This window comes from Chiloscyllium plagiosum, chromosome 4, assembly GCF_004010195.1.
Source record: "Chiloscyllium plagiosum isolate BGI_BamShark_2017 chromosome 4, ASM401019v2, whole genome shotgun sequence".
In the NCBI taxonomy this organism is placed as follows: Eukaryota; Metazoa; Chordata; class Chondrichthyes; order Orectolobiformes; family Hemiscylliidae; genus Chiloscyllium; species Chiloscyllium plagiosum.
The window spans coordinates 26,224,350-26,243,987 of NC_057713.1; the positions used below are offsets into that span (position 1 = coordinate 26,224,350).

The window sequence follows — 19,638 nt, forward strand, 5'->3', positions numbered from 1 at the left end:
TACAGCTTTTACTATTGAGCTTGTTCCTTCTCCATATCAAATCGATATAAACCATTATTGTAGTGGCTGGTAATAGAAACAAAGAAAATTGGAACAGAAAGTAGACCATTCAGCCTTTTGAGTCTGATTGCCTTTCAATATGATCGTAGCTGATCATCCTACTCAGTTCCTAATGCCTTTTGATCCCTTGCACCCTAAGAACTTTATTTTTTATATATATATATGTATGATTTTATAAACATCTGAAAGGTCACCCTCAGCCTCCAATGTTCCAAAGAAAATAGGCTCAGCCTATTCAGTCTCTCCTTATAACTTGAAGTCTCCAGTCCTGGCACCACCAATGTAAGTCTTTTCTGCATCTTTCAAGTTTCACAACATCCTTCAAATAGAATGATAACCAGACTTGTACACAACATTCTAAAAGTGGCCTCACTGATGTCTAATGCAACTGCAACATGATGTCCCAACACTTATATGCAAAGTTCTGACCAATGAAAGCAAACGTGCCAAGTCCCTTCTTCATCACCCTGTCTACCTGCAACTCCATTTCCAAGGATCAATACAGCTGCACTCCTATGTGTCTTTATTCAGCACAGCAGCCCAGTGGTCAGCACTGCTGCCTCACAGTGACAAGGACCTGCGTTCGATTCTAGCATTGGACAACTATCTGTATGGAGGTTGCACATTCTCCCTGTGTCTCATGGGTTTCCTCTGGGTGTTCTGGTTTCCTCCCACAATCCAAAGATGTGCAGATTAGGTGGATTGGCCATGCTAAATTGCCTATAGTGTTCAGGGATGTGTAGGCGAGGTGCATTAGTCAGGAGTAAATATAGGGTAGGGGAATGGGTCTGGGTGGGTTACTCTTCAGAGGGTTAGTGTGGACTTGTTGGGCCGAAGGGCCTGTTTCCACACTGTAGGGATTCTAATTCTAATTGCATTCATAGGACAAGGGCATCAACATGTAAGCCAGAATTTATTCTGACCCCGAACTGCCAAATGTCAAGTTAAGAATCAACCATCTTGTTGTTGTTCTGGTGACACATATAAGCCAAGCCAGATGTGGACAGTATTTTCCTTCCCTAAAGACCATGAGTGCAACAAATGATAATGGCTTTTGCCCCAGCGATTGATAATGGTTTCACGATCATCATTTTATTGACTTCAAATGCCACCATCTGCTATGACAGGATTTGAAGTCAGGTCCTCAGAACATTACCTGAGTCTTAAGATTACTGGTCGAGCATTAATCCTGGTAGGCCATTGCCTTCCCCTTCAAGATTTAGCTTCAATGACTTTCTGTGGCAAGAAATTTCACAAACTCACTACTCTCTGGGTGAAGGAATTGCTCCTCATCTCAATCCTACATAGCCGACCTCACGTTGTTATTGTAGGTAAAGATAGACAGAGCCTCTAGATGGTACACACAACAAAAAAAAAGAAACTGCTCTCAGGTCAATGCAATGATGTATTTACATAATCTATACCTGATTATTCAACCGATAAATTATAAATCAATTCCAGTATACTTGGGCACACATTGAATATTTATGCAGTAGTTGCATTTCTTTCAGCACTGCAATGTTAGCAAATCTTTTATGATAGATGACTGACAAGGAGATTGATAATTTGGAACAAATTTAGCTCAAATATTTCATGGTTAATGATGGTGTGTAGCTCCCAAAAGAATATTCAAATAAATCAATGTTGATGCAGTCAATCATAGACTGAATATTCATATGGTTATTATAGTTTGTTTCACAGGCAAGGATGGGTGAAAAGCCTTGTGTGATTTATTAATGACCACTCTACCTTAATTAAAGTACTTAGCTGAAAAGCCACATATTGTTGGAATTAGTTTATATACCTGCCCTGAGTTGTGTTGCTATTTGCAGTTCTGAATAGAATACTTATGCAACTATGTCAGTCGGTTTTCCTCAGGGTATTTAAGTATCTATTAAGGTATTCTTTTTCATCAGATTAACCCACTTGAAGAGTTTTCCAAAATGCTAAGGATTATATTTTTTAAAAACTCTATTTCCTTCTTCAGTGAATTGAAAGTTTGCAGGGCCTTGAGCATCAAAAAGAATAGGGCTCCACCCATCAGATTACAAGTGCAAAAGCATTTTTTTGTGAAGGTGCTTTGAAACATCCTGAGACTGTGAAAGGTGCTATATAAGCAAGTTGTACTTTGTGTGTCACATGTGTATTCCAAGAAGAACAAAGCACGTCATATTGCAACATGCATAACTTAATTGAAACGTGACACAAAACATAAATATGGAATATGTCAGATTCTATAAATCTGAAATAAAAACAGAATATGCTGGAAAAACTCAGCAGGTTTGACAGCATCTCAGACAAGAGAAATATAATTACCTTTTCAAGTTCAAGAGCACTTGGAGAGAGACTGTGATGTTTGTCTTTGTAACTTGCTTTTCTGCCCTATGGTTATATTGTGTAGAGCTGTAATGTATAATTTTCTTCATTTCTCTATTCTGTAACTCAGGATTGTACCTAGGTACTCTGTACCTAAGGCAGTGTCTTAAGTGGTGACTTATAAACATTTTACTGTACTCATTTGAGTACAGGTACACAATCCTTTATCCGAAATGCTCGTAACCAGCTGTTTTTCGGAATTCAGAATTTTTTGAATTTCGGAATAAGTGACAGTTCAGCGGTGAAATTTTTAAAAATCTTACCGAACAGCAGACCCACTGTGAGTACTACAAAACCTGAGACAGAATTGAGGCCTGCCAGTGCTGGGACATGCCCCCCACCCCCCACATCGCACCTGAGTGACACACATCCAGTGGATATAGAGTTGGGCTGACTGTTTGCACACCAAACAACCTTGTTAATGAGATAAAAACTTCACGAAAATGTCTTCGGATTTTGAAGCTTTTTGGATTTTGGGATTTCGGATAAAGGGTTGTCTACCTGCACTTGTGACAGTAAAGCTAATTCAATTCAAAGACCCTTCTTCAAAACCAGAGTTTGGATTTGAAATAGTAACTCTGTTTCTTTCCACAGATTCTGTCAGACCTGATAAGTTTCTCCAGCATTTTCTGCTTTTATATCACAATATATCTTGCCTTTATGAAACATATTTTCATTGGATCACTAAGGCACAGCCTGAAATGGATTTGTTAAGAAACCTATCCTCCCACCATATCATCTTGCCATCTTTCCGCAGTTTATGATGTGAAGGTGCCGGTGTTGGACTGGCTGAGACAGTAAAAATCACACAACACCAGGTTATAGTCCAACAGGTTCATTTGGAAGTTTAGAAGACTTACAGTGTGGAAACAGGCCCTTCGGCCCAACAAGTCCACACCGACACTGTGAGGCAGCAATGCTAACCACTGTGCCACCGTGCCGCCCACTATAGTGCTCCAAAAGCTGTACTTTCAAATAAACCTGTTTGACTATAGCCTGTCGTTGTGTGATTTTTAACTTTTTTTCACTGTTTAATAGTCTCATATTATTGATAAGGATTACAAAGCTAAGTCATCCCATCTTAACATAATACTTATTTTTTCTGTTTTCCCTACTAATTTGCATTTAGCCCTATCCTGTATGCTCCAGCTGAAATGCATTGCATCCTTGCTGTGGTATTTGTAGCAGACTTTTCTTTTCCTAATTCAAGAACATTGAAGTGAACATAAAGCCTGAATGCAACCCCATGTGTGATTCACCAACTCAATGTTGATCAGCAGTGCAATCTAGAACTTTAATAGTGCAAATGTTTAATCTACTGGAGAAAAGAAAACAAACTAAGCTACCAAAGTGGTCTGGTGTGTTTCTCCAGTGTGTTCTGTTTTAAAGAGGACCTTCAGTTCCTTATCACATTAAAAAAAAACTCCAATACAATTCAGTCCATCTTCACTTAGAATGTTAATTAACAACTGTAACGAGTTATAGCCAACAATAGAGATCATTTTATAAATCCCTTCTATTTACGGAATTATTAAACAGTTTACTCTTAGAGTCATAGAGATGTACAGCACGGAAATAGACCCTTCGGTCCAACTCGTCCATGCTCACTAGATATCCTAACCTAATCTAGTTCCATTTACCAGCACTTGGCCCATATCCTTCTGAACCCTTTCCATTCATATACACATCCAGATGCCTTTTAAATGTTGTAATTGTACCAGCCTTCACCAATTTTTCTGGCAGCTCATTCTATACATGCATCATCATGTGCATGAAAAAATTGTCCCTTAGATGCCTTTTAACTTTTTCCCCTCTCACCCTAAACCTATATCCTCTACTTCTGGACTCACCCACCCTGGGGAAAAGACCTTGTCTGTTTATCCTATCCATGCCCCTCATGATTTTATAAACCTCTATAAGGTCACCCTTCAGCCTCTGACACTCCAGGGAAAACAGACCCAGCCTGTTCATCATCTCCCTAGGGCTCAAATCTTCCAATCCTGGCAATATCCTTGTAAATCCTTTCTGAACCCTTTCAAGTTTCACAACATCTTTCCAATAGCAGGATAACCAGAATTGCACGCAATACTCCAAAAGTGGCCAACCCAATGTCCTGTACAGCCGCAACATGACCTCCCAACTCTTGTACTCAATGCACTGACCAAGAAAGGAAAGCATACCAAACACCTTCTTCACCATCCTATCTACTTGAGACTCCACTTTCAAGGAACTATGAACCTGCACACCTAGGTCCCTTTGTTCGGCAACACTCCAAAGGCTCTTATCATTAAGTGTATGAGTCCTGCTCTGATTTACCTTTCCAAAACACCTAGGGTTGAAGAGGTGTGAGATAAGATGTTGGGAATTATATTCCCCTTCACTGCCTGGACAATAAGCTTACTTGACTGATTGAGTGTCCATTTTGTCATGCTACCATCAGGTGTAAAGTTGTTAGTGATCCCATGCTGCAAAAAAGGATTAAAATAATATTTGTTCTTCAACTCAGCTACGTTTGCAATATATTCAGGAAAGCAGTTATATGGTTAAAAAATATAAATTGCCGAAGAAACGCAGCAGGTCTGACAGCATCTGGTGAGAGAAGAACAGAGTTAACATTTTGAGTCAAGTGACACTTTATCAGAACTGTACAACCAGTTAGGATGAAGAGTCACTGGATTAAAAATAGTAATTCAGTGTTTCTCTCAACAGATGCTGTCAGAGCTGCTGTGTTTCTCCAGCAATATCTGTTTTTGTTTCAGGTTTCAAATGTCCTGTTCTTTGTGTTTGTTTGTTTGTTTGTGAGGGGTAAATGTATTGAAAGTAGTTCAAAGAAGGTTTGCTAGACTAATACCTGGAATGAAAGGATTGTCTTATGAGGAAAAGTTGGACATGCTAGACTTGTATCTACTACAGTGTAGAAGATTAAAGTGACTTGATTGAAACATTTCGGATCTTGAGCAGTCTTGGTGGGATAAATGTTGAGAGAATGTTTCTCTTTTGGGAGGATATAGAACTAAGACTCTTTTTTCAAATAAATATTTAAAACAAATAAGGAACATTTTTATTTTCCTTACAGAGGGTGATGAGTCTTTGAGCCTGAACTCAATTCCTGAAAAAGCAGTAGAAGCTGCCATTGATTACTTTAATAAAACAAAGATGGATAGATTCTTAACAAGCAAGGTTATGGAGGATAGGCAGGAATGTGAATTTATGATGACAATCAGATCAAACATGAGGTAATTTCAAGGTAGAAGAGTGGCCAAATGGCCTGCATCTTCTTTGGGTGTTCATTTGTACACAGACTCACATGTCGGATATCATACATTATCAAAGAAGGTAAATGCCATTACCAACCTGCCAACTCCCTATGTATAAACACACAGAATTTAAACTTGTACACTCTTGCAAATTTGGTTATTATGCAGAAAAAGAGACTTTTTCATTAAAAGGGGAATTTCATTCCCGCAGTAATCAGCCAAGCTCAATTTAGTATTGTTTGAGATCATATGGTGCAACATTAGTTACAAGAAACTGTATGAAATCTTTGTGTGACTACATTACCTGCTATTTCAGTGAAGACATCAGGCATGTATTTTAACACAAGAACAGAAAGTGCATTAACACACAGTAGGTCCTCTAGGATCCGAAAATTAAATAACTTCTTCCATTCTATCAAGAGTTTTCATTAGCAGAGCCTAATTCTGCACCTTTCTTCATTTCAGGTGCTAATCAATCTGTTGTATATTTCCACCATCTTTGACTAACATGCTATCCTGGCTTAGTGGTTGTGCTCTCATATTTCAGTTAGAAGTCCCACTTGAGATTTTCAAGCACATATGGTGAGAAATGCTCCCTTTAGAATTATTTGGAATGTACAGTTTCTTTCAAACTTATTTAGGCAGCCACGTTCATGCATATATCTCAGAGAAATTTCAAGTACTGTGTAGTTATGTCCCCATAACGTTTCATGGAAACATTACTGATGAGATTTTAGACTCATTTTGAAACAGTGAATACATTGCAGATGTTGGCTGTGTTATGAGCTAATGATCAGTTTTTGTATTGTTGCTTTGGAATAGCTATTATCCAAGACAACAGAAAGACTTTGCTGCTACTTTGCTGCTCTTTTAAAGCTGTGCCTGAGAGGACAGACAGCACCTAAACTCAGCATTTCGTAAGAAAAACAGCACTTATGGCAATGCAACACTCCTGCTGTACAGTCCTGGAAATTCATCCTTGATTTTGTGTACAAGTCTCTGGAGTGAGACTTGAACCAAAAATGATTTGATTCCGAGATGAACGTGTTCTACCGCATTTAGCTCATATTCACTTCAGTTGCTGAAGGTTCACAAATCTACCAGGGAATTCAAAACATTGGCAAATCTCTCATAGTGCACCATGATTCACAGAAGTAAGTACCTTTGCCAGGTCAACAAAAAAAGAGCTAATGCTCATGAAGGTTTGATGCTCTTCTCAACACTTTTTGTCTTAGAATGGTAAGTTATGAAAATAATGATGAATATTCTGCAACTGAAAGCTGCAATGGTTTTTGTAGAGATTAGTTTTCCAATAGTTTCTCATTCAATGAACAGGCCAACACCAACGAAGTGAAATCACACAATAATTATTATATTAACACACAAACATATGAATTAAGAGCTGGTGTAGGCCATTTGGCTGAGTGAACCTGTTCCACCATTCAATAAGATCATGACTAACCTGATTGTGGCCTCAACTCCACTTTCCTGCTTATCCCCATTATTGGTCAAGAACATATCTAATTCAACCTTGAAATATTCAATGTTCCTGCCTCCACCAGTTTGGGGTAGACAGTTCCATGACACGCAATCCTCTAAAACACAAAGAAAATATCCTTATCTCCATTATCAATGGGAGATTGACTTTAGACCTAACTCTCCTACAATGGGAAACACCTTTTTAGCATCCGCTCTGCCAAGTCCTCTTAGAATTGTTTGTAATGTTATGGCAACTTACATTCTGGTTTCCATATTTTATTTCTGCGCTGGAGGCATGTGATGAAAAAGAATGGGCAGAATTTTACAAAGGTACGGCATGATGGTTTTAGGGCGGCATATGGCTCGTGGTTAGTACTGTTGCCTCACAGCATCAGGGATCCGGGTGGCTGTCTATGTGCAGTTTGCACCTTCTCCATATAGGTTTCCTTCGGGTGCTCCGGTTTCCTCCTGCAGTCCAAAGATGTGCAGAGGTAGGCGAATTGACCATGCTAAATTGCCCATAGAGTCCAGGAATGTGCAGGCTAGTTGAAATAGCCCTAGGATGTGCGGGGTATAGAGACAGACTGGGGGGGGGTCTGAGGGGGATACTCTTTGGAGGGTCAGTGTGGACCTCATGGGCCAAATGGCCTTCCACACTTTAGGGAGTATATGATTCTATGTATAAGTGATGTGGGCTACAATGGGATTAGTAGCAGAATCATGTAAAAAGTCTAGTGAGGCCCATCTCGACATTGGAAGCAACTCACTGTATCTCTTATGCATCATGAAGTGGTGAGATGAGTTAGTGGCGAGCTCACAACTAAGAGAGATTATAGCTTGTTACTTGCCCCATTAATATCCAGCTTTCTATCTTACCAAACATACTGAGTAGACATTAAAAAAAAATTGACATGGAGATCAGAGTGGATACCTGGAGAATTCAATCTGCCTCTTGCTCCAAATCTGCCTCTTGGACATTTGAGCACTAATACCTCAAGGCTCAATCTAGGGGCACCAGTCACATGCACCTCATGGCCATGGACATTCGTATTCAACATGTGCCAGCTTCTAAGAACCCTCACAGCAATCTTTGATCTACACACAGGATACATCTACACTTCAATGCTGCACCTCAAGCTGCCCTAGCGATTAACATTGTAGTGCTGCTGCAAGGACTCTTTGTGCTCCGGGACATGCATCCAGCTCAGGTACTGGCCCAGGCTTCATCGCTGAGCTGGTTGCTTAATGCTCACTCACTTTTACCTTTACCTACCTGGGTATTCACACTTACCTACCTTGACTTTCTGCACATTTCCTACTGTGCCAGAGAGACCAGACTCTCAGACTGCTGTATTGCCATACTATTTGGCACAGACACAAAGCCAGGAAATTTGTCATGGTTCACAGAGATAATGAGTATAAGATTGGAGAGAGAGTTGATAGCACTTACGCTGGGGCAGTTGAAAAAGTCATTGACCTTTTTTCCTACAGTGCTGGGCATTCCTCTGGATGATTTAGAGTGCTGTAACCCGGGTGCTTCCTCAGATCAGGTTAGCATTCTCAACTATTTTTACTTGGTGGTGTTGGGGCAAGAGGAATTTCTGCCTGTGAGCCATCCAATTCAGAAGGATTGCCAGGTCTTGCCACACCTCCCCCCCCCCCCCCCTCATCTGCCATGTTCAGGGCAAATGTCAGGTCCCTTGAAGTGCAGCTCCAGACTGACATCGCTCAGCCAGATGAACGTTGGACTTTTAGAGATAACACTGGTTCCAGGGTTGCCAGTCACTCTGGGATGAAAATGTATGGCTGGAAAAGCGCAGCAGGTCAGGCAGCATCCAAGGAGCAGGAGAATCGACGGGGGAGGGGAAATGAGGAAACTGGAGAAATCTGAGTTCATCCCTTGTGGTTGGAGGGTTCCTAGGCTAGTCACTCTGGGATATCTAGTTACTGTCTTGTAAAATGGTGCACAGTACATTGGGGATACAATTGGATGTGAGTGATCCCAGAAGACCATGGAGGGTTCTTGATGAGGCGTGTTTGCTAATATACAGTGAGAAACCTGGTTAGGCTTCACAGTGAAAATCCCTCCAAAAAACCCAATGCAAATGTAAGATTCAGTCCACTGTGTTAGTCTGTTAGTCCACCTGCCACATACAGAGCAGCAAGAAACACACTCAACAGATCTTTATTATTTTGAGTTGAAAGTATAATTATTTTTATCTTTTGGAAACCAGAAAACATAATAATGACAACTAGCGCTTAAGCTGCAATGTTTGTGCAAGACAACTCCCAGTGTTAGCAACATCTCTTACGGTACAATTGTATGTCTCTTAATCTCAGAGGCATGCTCCATGATGGAGCTGTCCTCAGCTGTGCCTTGATTTGACGATGATGTCTGCTCAGAGTTGTGGGCTACTGCCGTGGATTTTCACAGGCCAGCAAAGAGGCCAATTCGTACCCCAGAACTCTGTAGGTCCATGGGGCCGAACGTCTCACTAAGTATCATGCTCTGGAGAGCAGAATTTGTTTTATTTGTCTTGCTTTCTCTCTTTTGTTGCTCTGCTTCATCTCTAAGACCAAGTGACCTATAATGTGATGGAGCTTAAATATGGAGTGGTCTCCATTCTGAATGATTGGGAGCAAGTCTTAGTTGTCACTGATGTCAATTCTGCTGCCAAACGTTTTCCATGTCCTTCCCTGGAAGGCTGGTGATTTGAAACTTGAGAAAGCAGGACTTGCTAGATGATGTGATTTTCAGATGGATGAAGTGTTCAATCCATGGAAAATGATTCTGTAGTTTTACCTAAATTGTTGTGGAACTGGCCTCAAGAAAGAGTAACACTTGTTTAATGGTCTTCCATTGAATCCCCAAAATGGAGGAGTGGAGACATCACTGACACATTTCTCTAACACTATCATGTATTTCTTATACAGTGTCTGAATTTCCCTACCTGTGATTCACAACTGAAACTCAACCTCTTGCTGTTTTCACCAAAACAGAATTGAAACTAGCTCAGTACAGACCAGGGATCAAAACCTGAAAATATATCACCCAAATACAGTAGTGCCTCGATATACGAATGACCCCATTCAACAAATCAGTTTATGAACAGGATTGTATGTAAAACTTTGCTTCAACGTACGTATGAAATTCAAGGTACGAACAAATGTACGAACGCAAAAAGCCCATGTGTGACCACATGGTTTCATTGTTCTGCTTTGCTACACGCTTGTTGAATACAAAAGCTCTCGGGCCCCGCGTAATCTCATTCAATTCGTCTTTGGCGCGTGCGCTGTGAACAGTGTTCGTTGCTTCGTCCAAGCATTCTTATGCTATCCGCACAATGGGAAAAATTGATTCAGTTCGCGAACTTTTCGGTTCGCGAGCTGGGTCCCGGAACGAATTAAGTTCGTAAGTCGAGGTGCTACTGTACTTAGATGAAGAAATGGCTTGGATCACACTCCACTCTGCTTTCTGTCAATGAACTTACTAATGAAAGCTGATTATTATCACTGAATCTAGTACCTGAGATCTTGTAAAAAAAGATAATTTATATGCATTTGAAATGTCTTCAAAAGTTGTGTCACATGAATTGCACAATAGTGAAATGAGGCTCCATTCCACGGCTGGTTAGAGGGAAATGGCATGCACTTTATATATTATATATGAGCCTTGTGATGCCTGATAGAAATATTACTGACTGCAAGTTTTATCATTGGCAGAAAAATACAAAGTAATGTCTTGTCAATTTATATTGTATAACCTTAGGTCACATTCAGTATCCATGCCTCCGGATTAGGGAGGGGAGAGGAGCTCAGCTGCCTGCCCCCTGGCTCAGATTTTTAAAGAATTTGTGGTCTGGACCAGAGATGGGAAGGCAACCAGTTTGGACAAATTACAACAGCGACCCACCTCTGCCAGTGGGCCCAAAAAAGCTTCCGTAAACAGCTGATGCTGAAGGAGTCAGGCAGCTACAAGTTTTGTAAGCAATTTGTCCCTCCCAGTCTCATTCTGCAAGTAAGCAGCTCCTGTCTCAATGGGTAGGGTTGCCAAGGTTTGACTGATGGATGGCCTCCCATTGACTGTCCAGCAGCGAAAGTCCCACCATACCCTGATTAGATGGTGATCCCTCTCCCTTTCCCATTAATTGGCTGAGCAGTTGAAAATCCCTCCGTTTGTGCTTAAAGCTGTGGGGGTCAGGACTAACAACTAATCCTTTTCATCAGCAAGTTCTTTTCCAAGTGATGGAGTTGGATGTGATTCAAGTTTATACTTCATTTAAAGGTTTGGGTGAGATTTCCTCCAGTTTTGACCCCTGGTCTGTACTGAACGAGCTTTAATTCTTCAGTAATGAAGGCATGTCACATATTAATATTACTGAGGAAATTTTTTTTTCGGCAATAATTCCCATCTTTGGTTTTTGAGACCAGATTGAAGATCTGATCCAAGTGTAGTTATTTTACTGAACTGCACTGAGTGTGTGTGTGTATGTGTGGCAGAGGGGGTTATTTGTAATGAAAGTGAATCACAGGGACTGATTTTCCATCATCATTCTAGTTCAACATTGCTCCCAATTAATGTGAGAACAGATTGTGATTCCTGCAATGTTCAAATAGCCTGCTGACACTATATACACTTAAATGGGGCTGATGTGGTTTCATAATTACATTGCTACAAAACTGAAAACAAGCTGAAGACTCCCTGACATTCATAGAGTAAATAAGTAAATTGTTAACAAAAAAGGAAGCTTTGAGAGTAGCTTGGTCCTCCGTCTCTAACCTGTAACTTCAAACTGCAGTTAAAAAGTAAAGCCTCTGCCTCATCTGACACAAATACACCATCATAACCAACAGAAGAACAGAAGATAAAAGGAAAGCATGTCAAAAGTGACCTGTTGAGTTAGTATAAATGAGGTTCTACCCTGAGCACCCATTGATGACTTTGCCCTCAGTTTTTCACCGTAGAATGAACCGCGTCTGACTTCAGCCACCAAAAGCATTTAGTTGCAGCCAGTCTGAGTGGAATACCAGGCAGAAATTCTTCCCTGTTGTGTGCAGGCTTCTCTGAAGGAAATGCAGCGCAGACATGCTTTTTAATGGTACTGTCTTTCTCACTGGAGTAGAAAATAACTTCAGCCTATCAGCAGCTAAAGGGCAGCATTCACGCCTCACAGAGAAATAGAACAGAAAAATATTTTTTTTGTTTTAAAATTACCTGCCTGAGTATTTCACTCACTGTATCTAGCAGTTTGTGATTATCTCGAAAGGTTTCTCTTATTGATTTGAGTATGTGCGTAATAACAGTGTGTCTGTAAATCGTTATGTAGGCCAGTTGATTTTGTCCAAGGAATCGCCTGCAAACGAGGAGAAAGACTGTCCTTCCAATGCTGTAACTGTCTGCTTCTTACTCTCTCTTTCTCACAAATTGCCTTTTGTATCTCTATTTATCCCTGACTCCTTTTTCTAGCTTTACTATTCATTCGACAGAACTCTCCTCCTTTTGAGCTTTTCTGATTTCTGTGGCTCACAAGCTCAGGGTTTCCTTAGGGTCCTTACAAGCATTTCAAAATGCCCATTTTTTTTAATGCACTGCGCTTAGTTACTTTTTAAAATGCTATTCAAAGGATGTTAGTGAGATGAGCAAGGTTTCATTTATTACTAATCTGGCTTGCTCTGAGTGGATGAGCTTTATCCTTGAACCACTACAGACCTTACAGTGATGCTACTTTCACATTGGTATCAGGTCGGGGATTCTGGGATGAAGAGGACAAAAAATCGTGTCATAGGTGGTCTGGATGTCATGGTGTTCCACAATATTGCTACTCTTTATTAGCTTCTGTTGCAGGAGCTACAGAGCTGAAATCTTCTATCGCTGAGACTTCTTACCTGATCAATGTCTAAATAAGAAGTGACTTAGAATATGCAGTGATGCTGATGTACTTCAGCAAACAGTGCATGGAGACACACAAGCAGATAGGAGAGCTTCAGGAGCCAGTTTAATACACTGTATTAGTAAAATGGTTTGCATTTGATAGATTTTCAACTGGTCGAAGTCTGAATATTGCTAAAAAAAAATTAAATGATGTACCGCCCTTCGGCAAAAGGTTAAAACCAATTGGACTTCAATTAGTGCCTACGGGAGAGTGGTAACAATACGACTGAATTTTCATGAGTTAAAATCCAGTTTTTTGCACAGACACCATTCCTTTACTCTGCTTTCCATACTCTAATAAAATGTGAACTAGTGCTGTTGTGTTGCAATGGCAGTGTTCTTCCTCTGGGTCAGGATAACTGAGTTCAAGTCCCATCTACCCAAGAGGTGTGTAAAAACATCTCTGAACAGGCTCATTAGAAAATATTTGTAGTGTGAATGAATCCATAATGCTGTCCTCCCAACTTAAAGCTATTTGTACCAGTGTCAATACAGCAGATGAGAAATATTTGACTGTAGAAAATCACTGTTTTTGAAACGTGGTGAAAGGAACTTTTCTAATCTTGTTTTATCAATTCTCCAACAACATAAGATGTTCATATAAATAAATGCAAATTACAGCAGATGATGGAGATCGTAAATAAAAAGAGAATGCAGCAGGTATGACAGCACCTATGGAAATAGAGTTAACGTTTAAAGTCCAAAGAGTTATCTTTGGAACTGATGGGGGTTGGAGAATAATGGCTTTTAACCTGCTGATAAAGAATGAAGATGAGCAAGTGAAATATATATTGTGAGGGTGAGGGCCCTGTCAATTACAGTGATGGTGGTAGTGGAGAGGAGAGATTCTTTGATTGAGAAAAATGCATGATAAGTTGGGAAGCAGTCCTGTAAAATGATTGCATCATTGGACTGGATGCAATTTATTGGGAACACTATTTTCTTCATATACGGATAGGTCCAAGAGGAACCTTATAGACCTTTTATCAGACCCTTTTAGGCTTTATAACAGCTCAAGAGATCATTCAGCCCTTCGGGTTCATGTTGGTTCTGACCAGCATATCAAATTAATCTTGTTCTTACTGTAAAAATACACATTTTTCTGAAGCTTTTCATCATACACTCAGCAAGGCAGATTGCAAAAAGACTCAAACAAATGACTGACTAGCATCATTCTCAAGTGCATTGTCACAGCAATGTCTCTACGAACATACTCTCCTTGCATGCAACATAAATGTCAGTTTTCTTTTACTTTGCTGTTTCTCAAACATTCTCCTGATGAGTGCAAGACAAAATTCTTTAACAAATCTGTTTATTTTTTTCACCACTACTTCAGCTCTGTACTACTAAACAACAACTGACCTTGTTACTGTGCTCTTTCCCCAATATCTTACATTTGTTTTCCTTTTTATGGTTAGCTATCAAATTCCCTTTTGAACATTACTTTTGATTTTGTCACATTACTTATTCAAACATTGAAATCCAATTTATCAGAAAATAAATGATGTGCAAATAAATATTATGATCTCTCCTTGCGTCTGTGGGGAAGTGCAAACAGTTGAAGAGCCGACTTGCCTGACTGCATTTTGTTCAGTGTTTCTTTTGTACTCTTGTTATGTTATTGCTATTGCAATGAGTTCCAGCTGACGTAGCATATTAATACATTTCAGTGTAAAATATTATTATAATGTGTAAATAAGTGGAAGAGAGATTTTTCAAACAATTTTGGTACATCTTTAAAAAGCTAAGTTGGAATTTTTCTGCTAACTGATAAGAATACCGTGTTATTAAAACAAAACGATGAGGAAGCAGGATGAATGCTGATGGGCGATTTGGTATTTTAATAACCTTTTGTGTTGATTATCACAATCAGCCAACGCAGTAGGACAAAAACCTATTCTTGTGAAGAGGCCTCATGATGTGAATCTAATGTTATTTGCGAAATGTTAATGCTCTTATTTTCTCCAAAATAAGAGAATCAACTTTTAATGCATTGCAGGTGTACAATAGCATAATGGTTAGATCACTGGGCTTGGAATCTAGAAGTCCTGACTAATGCTGTTCAGAAGTAAATTCAAATCCCGCTATGGCAGCTAGGGAATTTAGATTCAATCTGTAGAATTGAAATGTTACAGTCGATACTGATCATTCAAAAACTGTTGGATTTCCAGGGGAGAGACACCTAGCTAGATAATGTCCTTGAAGGAAGGAAGCTCATCATTTGGGTTATATGTAACTTCAGACTTATTAATGTGATGACATTTGACATTGCTAAAACAGCCCACCAAATCACATTTTGCATTCAAAGAAGCAGCTCACCACCACTTCAAGTTCACCTCCAAACCACACATCATTTGCCTTAGACCTTTTTTGCAGTCCCTTCATAGTCGCTGGTTCAAAAACAACCAGAAGATGTCAGAACAGAAGTAGGCCATTCAGCCTTGAATATAATTATTGACCCAGCCTTTTCAACCCTGTATAGCGATAATCTGAAATAATCACTTAGTTTCTACTGATTCCAAAGATCCATTAAGGTAGCAGGACAGTTCAGGCGGCATATGGACACTTGCCTTCTTCTGTCATGGCATAGATAATTAAAGCAAAGGATGTTATGATGGAGTTATACAAAACTTTGTTAGGTCACAGATAGTGTGCTGTGTGCTATTCTCTTCACCACACTATAGGAAGGATGTGGTTGCACTGGGAGGGATGCAGAGCAAATTCACTAGGATGCCGCACAGACTGGAGCATTTTAGGTAGCAAGAGAGGCTGGATTAGTTCAGGTCTCAGAGACGATGACCACTCTACACTCAAGCACACAGATATACACACACTCTCTCAGACACTCACAACCCCCCACTCAGACACACACAGACATGCACCCCTTCACAGACTTAAGACACTCTACACTCACATACATATACACTCTCTCTCTCTCACTCACAACCCCCCCTAACCCAGACAGACAGACACATGCACACACACACAAAAACCCACATGCACATATATACATATACATTTGTGGGGTGAATTTGGACTTGTAGAGTTACATTGTACTTTGCTTAAAAACTGCACAAATTAATGTAAAACTCTGTTATCTCACTTTTTAGTTTACAAACAGTCTAAACATTATGGCAAAGACAGAGAACACAGGGGGTGAACACCTTCAAACATATTGTCTAGCTAACACCCATTGTTACAGTTAACCAGAGAATGCAACTTTTTAAAAAAAGGTTTTGTGATTTACACATGAAAGAAGTGAAACTATCATAATATTCGAACAGATGAAAGCCTCAACAAATAATTAACATATTATTCAATGTATAATTTTAGTTACATCACACTGTGAACTTTTGCTTCAAATTCTGTGTCTGACAATTGTGTCCTCCACAACCATCTGATGAAAGAGCGACGCTCCGAAAGCTAGTGCTTCTTATTAAACCTGTTGGTTTATAACCTGGTGTTGTGTGATTTTTAACTTTGTGCACCCCAGTCCAATACCGGCGTCTCCAAACCATTAGTTCAGGTAGTTTTCTTTAGAGCAGAGAAGGCTGACAGGGCACTTGGTTGAGACATATTTGGTTAGAGGGGTGTGGACAAGATAAATTGGAAGCAACTTTTCCCCTTTGGGTAGCATGATGGCACAATGGTTAGTACTACTGCCTCCCACAACCTGGGACTCAGGCTTGATTCAGCATTGGGAAAATGGTCTGTGTAAAGTCTGCATGTTCTCCCTGTGTCTTTTGGCTTCTACTGGGTGCTCTGGTTTCCTCCCACAGTCCAAAGATGTGCAGGTTAGGTGGATTGGCCTTGATTAGTTGTTCCAGGGATGTGCAGGCTAGGTGGGTTAATGATTATAATTGTGCAGTTATGAGGATAGAGTTGGATGCTCTTTAGTGAGTTGATGCAGACTTGATGGGCAGAATGACCTCTCTTGGCACTTTAGGAATTCTATGATTCCTAGTTGAAAAGTCAATTATGTGGGAACATAACTTTACAGCGAAAGGCAAGAGGTTTACAGAAGTTTGAGGAAACATCTTTTTTGCAGCCAGAGGGTGGTGGCAATCAGGAATGCACTGCCTGGGAGAGTAGTTGAAGTAGAAAACCTCAATCTTTTTAAAAAGTACTTGGATGTGCAATTGTAAAATTATTACATTCAAGGGTATAACCAAGTGCTGGAAATTAGGACTAGTGTAAATTTCCAGTCACTTCAGTTGATGCAGATTTGGTGGGTTGAAGGGCCTCCTCTGTAATGTATGATTTTAAGATTCATTTGAATATAATTTTCAATCAAACAGACATTGTTCAAAAAAATCATGAAAAAGTAGCATTTAGAATATAGATATTTACAGAAACACATGAGGTAGCAAAGTGTCAAGCTTTTAAGTCCCCTGCTGTTGGTAAGTCAGGGAGCTCAGATTTGAAGAGCAATAATAAAATAACTTGGATACTGAACTCCATGGTGTATGATAATCACTCACCACTTAGTTTTGCTTTGGTTAGCTTTAGAATGCTGCTGGGCCCTTTGCTGTCCCTATCCCTGGACCAGGAGGCCCAGGTTCCAGTCCGACCTTCTCCTGAGATGCGTAGTAACAGGTTGATTAGAGAAAAGAAGAATACTGTTGAATCCAGTATTTCTTCCAGAGTGGCTCCCTCTATAGGGAATCCATGATATCTGCAAGTGGTCTGAGAAACAGACAGGCTTTGCAAACAATCAGAGAGAAGCATCCTCGTTTAGATGTGCAGAGACAAAGCTACAATGCATGAATGTGAAATTTAAGTTGGAGACCAATTAAGCCCTGAAAACAAGTTGGGAATGTGTGATTACAAGGAAAATGCATGTATTTTTAAAACATTTTCTGTTGATTTTAATCTCCCTTCCATAACCCCCATCAGTATTTCACAAATATTCTTTCCTTTGATGGTATGAAAGCATTTCAACCCTTATTTATTTTTAAATCTCCAATGTTAATTTCATTGTGAGAGAATGCAGTTCCACAATTGAAAAGTTAGTATTTCAGCAGAAGTTGTTCAGCAGTAAATATCACTTGACAAAATCCCACTTAGTTCTGAATGCACCAGCTCTAAAACTTTCAGGTCTTCTTACTGAGGAATGAATGGTGAAATATAGAAAGCACACAATGTACAGATATTTCAGTGCTGAACTGACAGACAAAAATTTCAAGTGCACTATATGGAGAAATCGATTATCTTTGACAGCATGTTCCAGATTTTTGTGATTTAGTTCGCATATACAAATGTCAATGTTTACTGTCTGATTTACTCCACATTTACATTGAGCCCTGGTACTCTCACTATTTCATGGATAGAGCGGAACAAATGAAAGATGAAAGTATTAAGTCACCATATCTAAAGATCCCTCTATTCGCCAATTATATTCCTGACCTTTGAAAACCTATTTTGTCATGACCTAAAAGAATTGTTTCTGCCAGCTGCTCATCTGAATGGAGCCTGTAGCACATCTGACTGCCATTGCAGGGACTTAGTGGGTAAAATTTAACTCAGCCCATCAGACCTAGTGTGATGGTGGAATGTCTTCATTAATTGGTAAGGAGAACATTTTCAAACATTACGTTATGCATTTGTCCATAACAGTTCATGTTCAATGTTTAAAAAATAGGAAAAAAAACTTGTAAAGAAACAAAACAGAAATTGCTGGAAAAGCTCAGCAGGTCTGGCAACATCTGTGGAGAGAAATTAAAGTTAATGTTTCGGATCCAGCGACCCTTCTTCAGAACTGACGGTAGCTAGGAATGAATTACTTTTTGTGCAGGAGATAGGGTGATGGGGTGTGGGTAAGGAGCAAATGATAAGTGGAGATAGAGCCCAAAGGGAGGGGAGATAACAGTTGGACAGAGAAAGGAGTGGATAATAGTCAACCTAGGAAAAAGAATAACTATTAATATGGACTATGAGTAGCTAACAATGGGTAGTGTTTAATAGTAGATCTGTGATAGCAAAGTTGAGAGTGTGTTGCTGGGAAAGCAGAGCAGATCAGGCAGCATCCAAGGAGCAGGAGAACCAATGTTTCAGGCATAAGCAGTTCACCTGCCCTTCAGATGCTGCCAGACCTGTGCTTTTCCAGCAACACACTCTCAACTCTGATCTCCAGCATCTGCAGTCCTCACATTCTCCACAAAGCCTGGTATGTGGGAGTTGGGGTAAAAAAATACTTGAATTTATATCATATATCTCAGCCCACATTAAAGATGGCATGGGAGAATGCAGAATGAGAGATGCTTTAGATTAACAAAAGGGACGCTTGAAAGCACAATTTGAAGCAAAGGTTCCAAAAGAAAGAAAGAGGGAAGGGCATGTCAATTGAAAACAAGGTCTCTGTGCAGGGTGGCTCAACCATTTTAAACTACATTCTGGATTAGTGGTGCTGGAAAAGCACAGCAGTTCAGGCAGTATCCAAGGAGCAGCGAAATCGACGTTTCGGGCAAAAGCCCTTCATCAGGAATAAAGGCAGAGAGCCTGAAGCGTGGAGAGATAAGCTAGAGGAGGGTGGGG

The 19,638-nt window shown here is 40.0% G+C and overlaps 1 long non-coding RNA gene across 1 annotated transcript in view; it reads right to left on the reverse strand.

Moving 5' to 3' along the window:
• The window catches only part of LOC122549540, a 62,179-nt gene extending 44,458 nt beyond the window's left edge, over positions 1-17,721 (reverse strand). The window contains exon 1 of the long non-coding RNA XR_006311562.1: positions 17,586-17,721. This is a non-coding gene — a long non-coding RNA (uncharacterized LOC122549540). The remainder of the gene's footprint in view (positions 1-17,585) is intronic.
• Positions 17,722-19,638: the final 1,917 nt, after the last annotated feature.